General features: G+C 41.8%; 1 long non-coding RNA gene across 1 annotated transcript; it reads right to left on the bottom strand.

The window, feature by feature from the left end:
* Positions 1 to 8,150: 8,150 nt before the first annotated feature.
* On the bottom strand, positions 8,151 to 13,372 carry LOC149459204 (uncharacterized). Its single transcript, XR_016313321.1, has 2 exons — positions 12,740 to 13,372; positions 8,151 to 8,873 (listed from the first exon to the last, which is right to left on the bottom strand). It is a non-coding gene; the product is annotated as an uncharacterized LOC149459204 (long non-coding RNA).
* Positions 13,373 to 13,658: the final 286 nt, after the last annotated feature.

Below are 13,658 nucleotides of genomic sequence, written 5' to 3'. Positions count from 1 at the left end.
TAAATAGATACCCAACATGTCAAACCTTAAATATGTGTGTGCCTGTGAAATGGCGATAAACTTCAGTATCCTATATTTTCTCTAGGTGATGCTTCAAAAGCCCCTACAGGTCATCAGTTTAGTGTTTCGGTGCTAGAATGATTGTGCTCACTCTGGTGTGAGCGGTGATATGTAACATGTGTATTGCAATCGATGTTTTCATGCGTAGGTGTATACGTTTGTACGTGTGCATATGTGGGGTGGGAAGACCTCAAATTGTTTTTTTTGGGGGGAGGGGCGATGTTATGTGCTTGGGTACAACTTTATTTGTTTGCAAAAAAATTTTTTCATTTTACTTTTTTTTCATTACATAGGGGACACAAAGTCCCCTATGTGATGATTTTTAGGTGACAGGTTCTTCTTAATGAGACATGTAGGGTCTTTTAGCAAGAAGGGGAGGAGAGCGGATGTATGTCCACTCTCCTCTCCACCCACTGGCACCGCCATGTCAGCTCCAGGCCCACAGATTGGCAAGCGGAGCCTAGATTACATGGTGGGATCGCATGTGGTGAGGGGGGGCACATTACTGGGGGCTGTGTAGGCAATCGAGCAGCAGCACAGCCACTTGACTGCTTCCAAATGACAGGTAGGAGTATTCCTGTGAGGTTTAGACACAATCCCGGTGGCTGCAGCTACTGGATTGTGCGCAAAACGCCCCACTGTCAGGTCTATACAAAAAAAGCTGGGCAGCTCAGCTTTCTCCTGTGTATGGGGCACACATCATGGAATTGTCATCCTGTGACTGGCCGCCACTGTCCTCCACAAACTCCACAGCTGTCACCTTGATAGTAAGAGACAGCACATGACCAGTGATAGAGTCACTTGAAAACAAACATATTTTTGTTTTGTGTCATCATGGCTCATTCTCCTCCAATCCATTCTACCCTATTATTTTTTCCTCTTCCTTATTATGCCAAGGTTTCCAACTCCATCAGTATCCCCCCCCCCCCGCCCCAAATCCGACATATTTGCTGCAGATGTGGAATAGGGTGCTTTTGCCCACCCTCACTTTTCCTCGAATTAAATGTGTTACAGATATCCCCACCATCAGCTGCCCAGTATTCTGAATGATGACTGTTCTGTTCTCCTTCCATTGTGTCTTTGCATTTCATAGAGATTGACACACACAAAAAATGTCCACTGACAGATTATGCTTATGTAGAAACAATTCTTCATACGTGAATGTATAAATGATTAGAGGATATTACTGTATATGTGTAAATTAAAAAGAAGCAGCATGTGTATATTTTTGTAAACAGGATTTATCTATCAATCCATCAATTGATTCAGCCTCAGAACCGTAGCATTCAAAAGTCAGCCCACTCACCAAATGTCAGTTTTGTGGCTGTCTTACTTACTTATATTTAGCCAAAAATTAAGAAAATTTCTCTAGCAGAAGAAAATCCAGCAAAAGCAAACAGAAATTCTGTCACAGTCTGTTCATTCAGAGACACATGACTTTGTACGGCAACTTCACATTTAAAGCTGGTGTATAATCTGATTATGTTTTAGCTTCCTTGTTTCCTCCTTTCCCCCCCACATCAACATACTGTAACATTTTTTAATAAAACTCTTCTCATGTATTTACATTTTAGAGCCAGTGATGTAATCACTGGGTCACTGTGCTTCTCTACACAATACAAGAAGGTCATGGTTGGTTGGAGGGGCTGGCAAGGTGCTGTACATTGCTTCATGTAAACAATATATTGGACTAGGAAAGACAGCTGATTTCTTGGTTCAGATCTGAAATCGGTTCCAAACAAACGTAAGCTCATCCCTGCTGGACACATGGCCCTTTTTGCTTTATTGGAAACAAAAGGAATGAAGAGGAAGAAAATCATATCCTAACCTTCTATGTCTACCAGAGATAAAAATACATTACACAAGCACTGAAATATAACAAAAAGTGGACAGTGTCACAGGAAAAGTTCTGTAACAAACTGTGCTCACCCCCAGGAAAATGTCCTCTATAGGTTAAATAGCTGTGATGAGCCCAATAAGGCTCTCCACTAGCTGAGCATTTGGTGGGGATCTGGGATAACGTATACACTGACTCTGGACTTATCCTCCAAGCCACCTGAAAGCCTCTATACCCTACAGTTGTTTGTGAGTGCAACTATTGATTTTATTTGGTCCATTGAACTTTCATATTCATACTACACTATGGGGGTGTACGCTCTTCTCTCTTCTTTTTTATTAAAAATAACATTACTGGCATTATTGGCAGAACTACTAATTACAGTATAATATATGAGAATGGTTGTTGTGCAGGGGCGGACTGACAACTCATGGGGCCCCCGGGCAATAGGGGATCATGGGGCCCCTGTGTCCTCACCCACACTCAAGCCACACCCAAAAAAGCATATGAAAAAGCTTATGAAAGGTACCAGGGGCATCTCATGGAGCCCCCTACTGACCCTGGGCCCCCGGGCAGTGCCTGTGTGCTCGAATGGTCAGTCTGCCCCTGTTGTTGCACCTACTGAATGTATGTATAAACAGCTCGGTAACACATCCACTTAACTGTTATTTCTCGTAAAGGTCCTGTTTTCATTTGGAATTCTTCAAACTTGTCATAGCATCGGCTATCATCTTATCAGTTTCACAGTATTCAGTCACAAGCACATTTTGTTCCATAAGGTCTCTGAGGTCTCTAACATCAGTGTGGTTGGCTCTGGCATTGATCTTTTCAGTCTTTGAATACCATGCATCATTAATTGTTCTCATTCAAAACTGTTGAGACATTAGTTCTTCAAAGTCTACAAGTAGCTCCTGCAACCAAATTAGCTTTTGACAAGCATTAGCTGCTGAGATGTATTCACCCTCTGTAGAGGAAAAAGCTGCTGAGATTTACTTTTTGCTGAACCAGGATATTGGGCTATTGTCTAACTGGAACAAAAAAAGAGAAGTATGGGTTTCATTAAAAAAAAAATTATACTTACCTAGGTGGATGAAGCATCTGTCCAATACTGCATCTGTCCCCCGCTGCTTCTAACACTGAGCAATGAGTGATCAAAGACTGCTGATCGCTCGCTTCTCATTCTTTAGTGATCAGACACATGGTGGATGTGGCATCTGTCCAATATTGCATCTGTCCCCCGCTGCTTCTAACACTGAGCAATGAGTGATCAAAGACTGCTGATCGCTCGCTTCTCATTCTTTAGTGATCAGACACATGGTGGATGCGGCATCTGTCCAATACTGCATCTGTCCCCCGCCGTTTCTAACACTGAGCAATGAGTGATCAAAGACTGCTGATCGCTCGCTTCTCATTCTTTAGTGATCAGACACATGGTGGATGCGGCATCTGTGCAATACTGCATCTGTCCCCCTCCGCTTCTAACACTGAGCAATGAGTGATCAAAGACTGCTGATCGCTCGCATCTCATTCTTTAGTGATCAGACACATGGTGGATGCGGCATCTGTCCAATATTGCATCTGTCCCCCGCCGCTTCTAACACTGAGCAATGAGTGATCAAAAACTGCTGATTGCTCGCTTCTCATTCTTTAGTGACCAGACACATGGTGGATGCGGCATTTGTCCAATACTGCATCTATCCCCCTCCGCTTCTAACACTGAGCAATGAGTGATCAAAGGCTGCTGATTGGTCGCTTCTCATTCTTTAGTGATCAGACAAATGGTGGATGCGGCATCTGTCCAATACTGCATCTGTCCCCCACCGCTTCTAACACTGAGCAATGAGTGATCAAAGACTGCTGATCGCTTGTTTCTCATTCTTTAGTGATCAGACGCATGGTGACTGTCAACCACCAGCTCTCTGCCCCTCTAGTGCTCACTGGAGTGCTAAGCTGTGGAGGGGGTGGGTGGATCCCAACTGTAATACCCAGGTAGAAGGACACACTTATAACATCCTTATTTTGATAGCGCTCATTGAGTGATGCACTCATTTTTGCAATTTCCTCATCCTCTTTGTTAGCAATAGTCATTAAAAAAGAGAAGAGAAAACCAAATTCTCCGTAAGTATTTATGTAATGGCATCTAGCCAATAAGATAGATACAGTATATGCAAAATCCTATTACGTCTTATATACAATCGCAGCACCATAATAATATTATATATTGTACTGATGTGTATAGGAAATAATCAAATATATAATCAATAAAGTGTCTGGTGACTTCCTGCACATAACATAAAATATATAAAAGTCAATAAAAGTAAAGTACAAACATGCCTACCAGTAATGTTAAAAGTGATCTTGACTCCAAATCCACCTTCACCTGAAAATCTTGATATTAAATCCTTAATGTGTGCCCCAATACCAAAAATACAAAAATAAATGGATGGAACACTTACGAAAAATACAACTGTATTGCTCAGACACATGAATATGGAATGCCATCAGTTCAAGTTCTCCAGCACTCTGCCTCAGTCACATGAATAAAGCAGCCAGAGAACTTGTTGGTTCTATTGACCCTTAGACCCCTGGTCTAAGTTCTCTGTCACTCGTTCTGTCTCCTCAGGCCTGGAGAAGCATTGGTTACAAGTAATCACACATGAGACCGTCTTATAAGTAACCAAAAACTTCTAATTTATTCCACAACGAAAGCTCTTTTATATAGTACAATATAACGTGCAAGTGGGAATACAAGCATTTACGTCAATCCTGAATAATGATGAGAAGCAAAATTTAAGGAATGTCTATAATATTACATAAAAACTTATCTGCTACATACAATAGAATCTCGCTAGATACTTTTCAAGGCTGTGAACATGATCTTTCTCAGGCATTTGTAATTAGTTATAAGTAACAAACAATTATTTTCTCATGGAACAGAAATATTTGACATTTAATTGTATCATAACAGAAACAGGTGCTTGTTAATACAAAGAAATAATTGGATACTTTTACCGTCTCTACCAAGGCTAAGCTAAGATAAAAGATAGAAGAATTTTGTGAGTATAGTTCTGTAATACATAACTGACATAGCATATTTTCATTAACTCATTCTGGTTATAATACAAAACAATTAATCAACATGTTAGTACAAAATATAAAATGGAGTGGAGGGGGAAACAAAATGACAGACCTAAAAGACATATATTTCCCTTCAATCCCCTCTTAAAATCATTATTTACATATATGATTTTTATTCTCCCTTATACAACATAGTTCTTTTTCTGCTTCTTTTTGTATTTTGCTAGATAATTGTGGTACTCTTTAGGTTTTGGGTTCAGTGGGGCAGTTTGTTCTTGGATTTCTTCCTCGTACATAGTCATATCTATACCTTTGTTCATAAGCTTCTTTATACAGGGAATCACACAGCACACTATCAGGGCTAGAAGTATCAGGGTGACTACAATAATCACTCCTATTTGTGCTAGCATCTGCTTCCATCCCTTGAGCCATCCAAAATATTGATCCCATGGATCAGTGATCCCTGAATTCCTTTTCAACTCTTCCGACAGATCAGACAGTTTTTTATAGCCATAGTGACCTTGCCATTTGGCCCAGTGTTGTCTGGGATGTAGGTACAACAAGTACCTGTTCCTTTTATCATTGCACACACACCACCCTTTTCTGCAAGCATCATATCTAAGACCATACGATTTTGAAAGGTCATGGTGGAATCAGCCTGCAACTGCTCCGCTATCCCCTTCAATGCATCCCTGGTGTAGTTGACAAACCTCTGTTGATTGTAATATATATAATTTATCCAATCAACATTCTTGTTGACGGTGATGATTGGAATGATTGACTCAAAACCTGCTTTGACCTGGTCCCTGGCCTTAAACTCATCTGGGACCCCTCTTGGAACCCCTATGGCGTCTATATACACATGTGGGTCAAAACTACCCATCGGGGCCTCCCTCTTGTACCTCTGAGTACCTCCTGTTACATCTTCAGGGATCTCAGAAGGAGTTTCACTAAAAATATGCAGGGGCATAATAGCTTTGGCCAAAGCACACTCACCAGACCACTCCTTCTCCAATCTAGACCTGATCATACCATCACCACAAATCCAGTAGATATCACCTAAAGATTGTGTCTGATTCTGTAAAAGCCTAGATGAGATGTTGCTGTATGTGTGACAAAAACCTTTTGTAAAATTTCCAAAACTTCTTTTCCTTGCCACTCCTCTATAGCAGGTATAATTCCCTGGGTAAATTTGCAAACCTTCGCCTGGTTTGGGGTTTTTTGTAACTATGGGATACTTTGCTTTCCAGGTTTCACAGGAAGCATTCTTGTCATGTGTTCCTGTAAAAAGACTTAGAAAACATTCTTCAACATCTTCAGGAAGGTTTAGTGGCACTGTTCCCACATGGGGTCTGGCTGCTCCACAGACATAACAATTAGACTTAAAAAGTAGTGAAGAGCGCCTTAGTAAGAGAAAACCCCACAAGCTGCTATGCACAAAATAGGTACCAAGGACCTATAGTAATAGACAATAAATATAAAGGAAGTGCAGCGCTAGTGAGCAATAGTGAATATAAATATACATAAAAATAGTCCCGTGAATACACATAAATAATAGAGGTGACTCTGTTATTCGTGAGGAGGTGGTGTTAAAATGCGCACTCACCGGACGCGCATTTTAAATGCGCATTGGGTATAAATCCTGCTGTCAGGTGGTGAGCGATTCCTCCTTTACCGGGTCCTAGATGGGTTATTCTACTCCACTGGGGGTCCCTGTTGAAACCGTCCTTGCTGATGATCTGGGTAATGGATGGCAATCTTTTCTTGGAGTGGGTCTGCGGTGAGTCTGCGGACTAAAGCACTCCCCCAGAGGGCAGCAAGAACACTCCCATAGTGTAGTAGGTTTTAACCTCAAATTTATTAAAAAGTAGGTGATACAAAAAACGTTGCAGACAATAGTCTGTGAGTAACTGACCAGCTGGTAAGTAAGAGTATCCGCCGGAGCTCCACGTTGCTCTGGCGGGTGTGACGTCACGGCGTGGTGTGGCTCCTCCTGACGCGTATCGTGCTCAAGCACGTCTTCAGAGGGGGGTCGCCAATCCGATTGGCGACCCCCCTCTGAAGACGTGCTTGAGCACGATACGCGTCAGGAGGAGCCACACCACGCCGTGACGTCACACCCGCCGGAGCAACGTGGAGCTCCGGCGGATACTCTTACTTACCAGCTGGTCAGTTACTCACAGACTATTGTCTGCAACGTTTTTTGTATCACCTACTTTTTAATAAATTTGAGGTTAAAACCTACTACACTATGGGAGTGTTCTTGCTGCCCTCTGGGAGAGTGCTTTAGTCCGCAGACTCACCGCAGACCCACTCCAAGAAAAGATTGCCATCCATTACCCAGATCATCAGCAAGGACGGTTTCAACAGGGACCCCCAGTGGAGTAGAATAACCCATCTAGGACCCGGTAAAGGAGGAATCGCTCACCACCTGACAGCAGGATTTATACCCAATGCGCATTTAAAATGCGCGTCCGGTGAGTGCGCATTTTAACACCACCTCCTCACGAATAACAGAGTCACCTCTATTATTTATGTGTATTCACGGGACTATTTTTATGTATATTTATATTCACTATTGCTCACTAGCGCTGCACTTCCTTTATATTTATAACAATTAGACTTGTTGTACTGCAGGGCACTGTACCTCATCCATTCTAACCAAAGATTTACATCTGAAAATCCCGTCTCCGCTGCTACGGTATCTTCAAAAGAAGGATCAGCAATGGCAATCATATACCTAATAGTACTGATACGTGGCTTCAGGGGATTGTAATTATTGTTATTATGCATGTCTTGTATCCTAAATTTCCCCCTTGTGCCTGATATACCTCCTCCCCAGTATAACCCAAATACATACATTCCCGAATCACTAGGGCTGGGATTTTCTATGGTAAGCGTATATTTGGCATTGGGCTTAGTAAGAGTCATTCTGTTTATGAGGGATTTTCCGTTCTTGTCCTTCTTATTTATGGCTGTGTCAGGTTTGTATCCCCAGTCAGTTCCTATGTTCCATCCCACTGCTCCCCAATAATCACAGTTACTCCCCCAATAATCATCAGTTACACAAATGTAACCTATTCCCTCCCTCTTATGTGCCCTTTTCCTGCTACTCTCTTCATCCCCTTTTTCTGTTAGATCGTCATAGGTGAAAGAAAAGGTAGCAACATAGGTATTAGAAGAGTCAAACCACAATGTAATAATCTTCCCCTCTCTGGTAATAGCAACCTTTGGTTTCTGTGCTGGTACATTGGTTTCTCTTTTGGTCCTAGTGTGTATTGGGTGTGCGTTTTCTGAGGTGTTTTTATCAAATGTGTGTTTTTCTGAGGTGTTTTTATCATTGTTGTTGTGACCACATATAACCTGAACAGCACCCAAATCCTCTGGGGAGTATATACAGTTAGTCACTGTCCATATTGGGGTGAACACTAAAAATGTAATCACTCCCAACAGAATCCATAGTTTGCCAGAGTCCTTGGCTAATAGAATGCTCGTCTTGATTATTTTCAGAGGCTTTGTTACCAGCTTCACTCACTCTTCGAGGATTTGTATCACCTGCTTCACCTCCTTTAATAAACAGCACCTTGTCCTGTTCGAGGTCAGGGCTTTCTGCCCCCGTTAGTACCTCCTTTTCTTGATTGTCCTGTTCGAGGTCAGGGCTTTCTGCCCCCGTTAGTACCTCCTTGCTTGCTTCTGGATCCTCCTCCTCGGGCCGGCTTTTTACCAGTTTCACACGAGTGGCATGAACCCAGGAAGGGCTATGCTCAGTAAGGACGGCCGTTCTGGTTACCGCAGTGATGGTGGTGGGAGGACCATAGATGAAATCTTGTTGTCTTTTTCCTTTCGGATGGAGTTTGATTACCACTTCGTCTCCCTCCTGAAAGGGGTGTGTGTTATCCTGTTGAGAAAAGAATGGACACTTGCGAGTAACATTATCTTCAATACCACCTAAACTTTGAACCAGTTTCCTCCCATACTCGTCCCTTATATTGTCAAGATTGTCTGAGGTCATAAACACTTGCCTACACCAAGGGGTGGGGAAAGGTCTACCAAAAAGAATTTCAAAAGGGGAATAACCTGTCTTCTTGTTAGGTGTCATCCTCATTTCTGCGAGGATGGCGGGGGGAACCTTTTCCAGCATGTAAAAGTGCCTCCGGTTGCCTTCCTTATCTTATCCTTCAAAGTCCTATTCATCCTCTCTATAATTCCTGAACTCTGGGGGTGATAAGGAATGTGGAATTTCCACTCTATGTGCAGTATCTTCGCAATCTCTGCACACAGTTTGGACGTAAAAGCAGTCCCTTGATCTGAGTTTATCTGCAAGGGGATTCCCCATCGTGGGACTATCTCTCTTGTTAGAATATTGGCTACGGTGGCTGCATCTTCCCTTTTGGTGGGGTAAATTTCTGGCCATCTACTGAATATGTCTATTATTACACATACAGGCTGGGTGCCTCCTTTTGGGGTTGGGAGATGCGTAAAATCAATTTGTAAATGTGTAAAAGGTGTTGTTGGATAGAGTAGGTGTTCATGAGCAACTCTAGTTGGGTTGTTTGGGTTGTTTCTTATGCAAGTAATGCACCGTTGTACAAATTGTTTCACTAAACCCTCCATGTTTGTGATGTAGAACATTGATTTGAGTTGTTGTATTGTCATTTTCCACCCTATGTGGCCTATGCCATGAAATTGTGCAATGTAGATGGGTGCACTGGCTTGGGGAATACATGGCTTCCCCTCTTTGCAGATTAATCCAGTCCTTGGATTCTTCTGTAAAATAGGGTAGCACCAGTCTTCGAGCTCCTTTGTGGAAACTGACTGCTACAAAGTTGTGATCAATTGGGAATCATCTGGGAGGATGGGGCATAAAGTGGGCATCTGCAGTAAAGCAAATTATTACTGAGCTACCTTTTTTGCTTCATAATCTGCTAGAGCGTTACCTTTTGTTATATCATCGTCCCCTTTGGTATGTGCTCTGCAGTGTATGACAGCAAATTCCTTGGGAAGTGTGAGAGCCTTGAGCAAATTGGCTACTAGTTGGGAATGGGCAATCCTTTTCCCATCAGCTCCTATGTAGCCTCTGAGAAACCATAATACACCATGGTCATACACTGTTCCATAGGCATATTAGAATCTGTGTAAATAGTGACAGACTGATCTTTGTACAGTTCACATACTTTAGTGAAAACAATCAATTCAGCAGCTTGGGCTGATTGAAAAAGGAATTTGTCATTTGGCCTAGTGCAGGAGCCATCTATGAAAAAAACATCAGCATTTGGGATTGGAATGTTTAATAAATTTAGTCTGGGAGAAATATTAGCCTCAATGGATTTGAAGCAGTCATGAGCCTCGGATCCTAGATCGTTTCACAATTTGAGACCCAACAGTGCGTTTAGGATCATGGCTGGACCTGAGTTGTTTGCGCTATACTTGATATGCAACATGGGGTTGCTCATCAAGATAACCTCACATCCGCTGAATCATTGGGAGGACATGTGCTGAGTGTGTATATTTCTTAGTAAAATAGCTACATTATGTGTAGTGTGCAATATCATAGGGTGTCCTAAGGTGAATGACATAGACATCTCCACAGTCATAACGTAAAATGCCAACACTTTGAGACACGCAGGCATGCCTTGGACCTGAACTGGCACCATTTTTGAGAAAAAAAACTACAGGGCGAAGTCTGCCTCCGTGCTCCTGGGCGAGTACACCAGCCATGGTCTTACAATTGTCCCTTGCGTACACATGAAACATTTTTACATAGTCAGGGAGGTCAAGGCCTGGGGCAGTTACCATTGCATTTTTCAAATACACATATGCATCAACCATGTCATCTGACCACTTAACAATTTCTGACATTTTCTGGGTTGTGACTTATCATAATAGGAACAGTCAGGTATCCACTGGCGGCAGCAACCAATGGCTCCAAGAAAGGAGAGCATGTCTTTCTTGGTTTGTGGGCAGGCAAGTTTCAGGAGAGCCACAGCTTTCTTTGGACTGACTTTCCTTTCCTCCTTTTGTAAACACAAAACCCAGATATTTAACACTTGTTTTACACCATTGTTGTTTTTTCTTTGACACTTTGTGTCCACCTTCAAAAAGACATTTCAACAAACTCTCCCCATCCCTCAGGCCGGCCCCCTTAGTGAGACTGCAGAGACAGATGACATCTGCGTACTGCAGCAGGACTGACCCATAGTCCGGTGTCCACTCCCTCAGAGTGGCCTGGAGAACAGTTGCGTAGACTACAGAAAAATCTACAAAAAACCCTGAGACATTAAACAGAAAACAAAAAATGGGCTGTGTCTCTGCATCAACAAGGACGCTAAAAAATGCATTTGCTAAATCAATTACTAAAAAACATTCAGCATCAGACGGTATGGCTGTAAAAAAAAACGGAATGTCAAACACCAACAGAACAATGTTTTGTAACACAGTCAATGTCCTCTATTTCCAAACATGTAATTAATAATGTGTCTCCTACAGTGAGAAATGGATATTGCTTGGACTGTGTCGTCCACCTTATGTCTGGTTCTACCTGCCTGTCCGGGACTGAAAATTTTATCTATTCCTGCTTTATTTGCCAAGTCTACTAATAGGGACCCTGATATCTCTTTTAATCCTTCAGCAGAAAAAGTTTCCTCATCTTGTGTGGAATCAGGAATTCCTTGGGTGGGGGTTCAGGTTGATCTTCCACAGCGTCCTGGACTGGGACGGTGGATGGGGCTGTGGGTTGGATTTGCTGCTGTGCTGCAATAAAAAAATCACGTCCTCTTTGGAGAAGGAAGGATATATTCTGACAGTTCGGAGCTGACAGTACAGAGCGGGTCTAGTAACACATAACCACTTATCACTCTCAACAAAAGATAGACAATAAGAACTTAAATATTGACTCTATTTCAATTACTTTGACCCGTTCACTTACCAACCGGGTTCACTTATTTGCATAAACAAATTATCTTATACTATATGCATTTCATAGTAGAAGCAAAGAAAAGAAAGTTGGTTACCCTCAACAGACTAGTTAAGACTCTGTAAATTATACCTAGACCCCGTCTAGGTATTTGAAATGTAGACCCCGTCTACATAAATCACCTTTCCTTATCTGAGTCTCCCGGAGACTCAATGAAGTATTCCCGGAATACTCCTGTCACAGTTCAGAGATCGAGAGTTAAGTCAGAGCCCACGGACAGCCGGACAGACAGACAGATTTTGTTTATCTTACTGAGTGACCGCAAACGGGTTGACCTCCCGATCTCGGTGGGACCTCCAATTGAAAGGTTGTCCATAGCCCCTGGCTATCAGTCTTTAACAGGCTGCTGAGGGTACGACGCGTCGGGGAGATTGACTTCATCTCAAAAAAGACAACAGACATACACATACACACAGTGATAGGTAAAATCAATCTCTCAAGTTTATTAGCGGGAAGGAAATTAATATAAAAGAAAAAAGAAAGGTGGGGCACAGAGTATCAAAAAGCTGAGTTGTCAGTAATTGATTGGCTGAATACAAAAAGACAAACATTGACGTCAATATTATCTTATACTTCTATATGTAGAAAATAATAAACTTTAGACACAGAATGAGTGACTATAGGCAATCTCCCTGAGATTTCTTAGTCTCCCTGAGACAATTTTACTAACACTCCCGGAGTGTTCTGCTCCCAGAGCATATATTGGCTTAAATGGATATCGGACTAATCAGAGCCTCCCAGTTTCCTTGTATCCAACTTGTACAGGTTATATAGAAAATAATTCTACTTACCGGACAAGTGGATGGTCACTGAGCGGGTGATGCCGATATCCCGGACGAGCCCCCAAAACTGTTGGTTCTATTGACCCTTAGACCCCTGGTCTAAGTTCTCTGTCACTCGTTCTGTCTCCTCAGGCCTGGAGAAGCATTGGTTACAAGTAATCACACATGAGACCGTCTTATAAGTAACCAAAAACTTCTAATTTATTCCACAACGAAAGCTCTTTTATATAGTACAATATAACGTGCAAGTGGGAATACAAGCATTTACGTCAATCCTGAATAATGATGAGAAGCAAAATTTAAGGAATGTCTATAATATTACATAAAAACTTATCTGCTACATACAATAGAATCTCGCTAGATACTTTTCAAGGCTGTGAACATGATCTTTCTCAGGCATTTGTAATTAGTTATAAGTAACAAACAATTATTTTCTCATGGAACAGAAATATTTGACATTTAATTGTATCATAACAGAAACAGGTGCTTGTTAATACAAAGAAATAATTGGATACTTTTACCGTCTCTACCAAGGCTAAGCTAAGATAAAAGATAGAAGAATTTTGTGAGTATAGTTCTGTAATACATAACTGACATAGCATATTTTCATTAACTCATTCTGGTTATAATACAAAACAATTAATCAACATGTTAGTACAAAATATAAAATGGAGTGGAGGGGGAAACAAAATGACAGACCTAAAAGACATATATTTCCCTTCAGAACTGTCACACTCCATCAGTCCCAACCTCGAAGAGGACTTCAGCACTCACGGGAATGCTTAGTCTTAAATCCAATGTTTTTCTGGCATGAATGGTGAAAGTGCCCCACAATTACAGTGAACATCACTCATATAATATGTAAGCATTGTTACACACCATTAACATAGAGTAGTAGATACTGTACATCCATTTCCTATTCGTACAT

The sequence above is a fragment of the Staurois parvus genome, unplaced genomic scaffold (assembly GCF_062004578.1).
Source record: "Staurois parvus isolate SC_StPar_1 unplaced genomic scaffold, SC_StPar_1.0 ptg000270l, whole genome shotgun sequence".
NCBI lineage: Eukaryota > Metazoa > Chordata > Amphibia > Anura > Ranidae > Staurois > Staurois parvus.
Note: the sequence above shows the minus strand (reverse complement) of the source record. Positions and strands in the feature narration are given on the sequence as shown.